The sequence below is a fragment of the Pinus tabuliformis genome, chromosome 7 (assembly GCF_031772625.1).
Source record: "Pinus tabuliformis cultivar Carrire ecotype Pingquan chromosome 7, CPIR1, whole genome shotgun sequence".
NCBI lineage: Eukaryota > Viridiplantae > Streptophyta > Pinopsida > Pinales > Pinaceae > Pinus > Pinus tabuliformis.
Window position 1 is genome coordinate 756,256,880 of NC_142293.1, and position 2,106 is coordinate 756,258,985.

Genomic DNA, 2,106 nt, shown 5'->3' on the forward strand with positions numbered 1-2,106 from the left:
TTTGTAGTAGTCTTACACATGCTTGTATAATTTAATATGTTATTCCTGCATAGACTATGTCGATAACCTTGCAATAAAAATATGAACCTCAAGTTGATAGATTAGTGGAGAGAGGATTAAGTTTATTCCTTAGGAACAACTTAGTACCCAACACCTGACCCATGTGGATCGGCCCCCAACGAGTGACTCCATTTCAAATAGTAACCTCCAAATAAAACGCGAACCCGTCGAACAGTAAAAAAATATGCCACCACATTAAAACATAGCGCGCTATTCTCGGGGTTCGGTGGGGTTTGAATCCCCAACCTACTCGTTGCTATTGTTATTTTCCACCAACGACCCAATGGGCCTCACATTGAGTTCTCCGTTATGGACATTATACTTAAACCCTGAATTCATTTGACTGGGGAGAAAGCAGATGAGTGGAGGCCAAAACTAAGAGGAGTGCAGAACCCTGCGCGATGGAGGGTAGACTTGTGGAACCATGAGCAAATGAGATGCAATGAAACCATGAGCCAAGGAATATGTGAGATGCCAAAAAGATTCTCTTAGAGGGCAAGAGATTCCAGTATCAAAATTTGTCAAGCTTATAGTCATTTATGCATGTTTTCTCGCCAAGAGTTCAAAGGTGCAACCATAATATCCATTTGAGAAGCATAAATGAAGGTGTCCACCAGCAAGGAATCTTTGCAGAATCTTGTGGAATCTAAAATATTCCCTTGGGGGTAGATTTTGACTTAGACAAAATGATGGCAACTTTATAGTGAATTTTCACAGAATTTCGTAGGGAGCACAATGGCGTGCTCAGAATCTTCATATGAGTAGTGGATTTTTTGGCCATCTTCAGGAAGGAACCTTTGGGGGAATATTTGAGATTCTCAAGGGTCTAGAATTTGACAGTGTCAGAAAGGAGGAAATTTTATAGTCACTTGACACAATTTTGCACCACAAATTCAACAGTGGTGTTCATTTCAAATAGTTGAGTTTTGCATTTTTCAGCCATCCCTGAAAGTGGAGGTATATTACGCAGTTATGTCATGCTTTTCTTCTGATTTTATGAGATGATTTTTTTGTTGTTGAGATCCATGACTACCATTGTGTTGAGGGATAATTGTATGCCACATCATGTGAGATTTTAATAGCATGTCATGCTAAAGGAATGGCCATTTGAGTGAGAGTTATTATAGGGAGAATGTCTCGTGGAGAGACATGCCACTCTTATTGAGGGAATTTGCCCATATGAGTGAGATTTCCTTAGAACATCCCGTGAAGAGACATGCCACTCTAGTTGAGGGTATTCATCCTTGTAATGACAAAGACTATGCCATGTACATCATCATCATTTGCAACATTTAATGAAGAGACATTCCCACTCTTGACACCAGGGTCCAGAGACGTAACCCACACTCGGTGAAATCCATTATCAATGTGTTTTGTGTTCTTGATTTGATGGTAATCGTTATGTTTCATCTTATTTACAGTATGCACATGTGGTTGTTTCATACTCATTTATATGCAATTATGCTAACATCACAAAAGTAAAAGATCTTAGATATCAGGATCAAAGAATCATGATATCTCCCTAGTGAAGTAGCCTTGGGAATCCTGTAGAAATTACGGTGTATATTTTCAAGTTCTCATGAAATTTTAATCAAAATTACAAGACAAACCTATTCTACTGATTTGTGGAATTCAATTCACAATTTAGAACATGAATAAAAAACATGCAATGAGAAATAACACACATGCACATAGTATTTTACCAGGGAAAATGATATAGAAATGGAAGAAAACTCCTCCTATCAAAATTGACCATCCTCTAACACTTTGCAAGTTAACAAAATGGGTCTTTAAAGGTAAACAAGTTTCATAACCTCTTCAAAATGTGAGTTAAGTTTTTCACATGAACTTTCAAGAGAAACAAATTCACATGCATCTCAAAATGAAAATCATGAAGAGAAGAAAATAGCATTTAATGATGTAGTTTACCCCTCCTGGGCTACATCTATGGGCTTGCTCCAACAGCTAGACCATATATCGATTTTAGTAGAAAATGAGTACATAGTGACTTGTTGACAGTAGAGTGGCTTGTTTCTCCTACAAAGA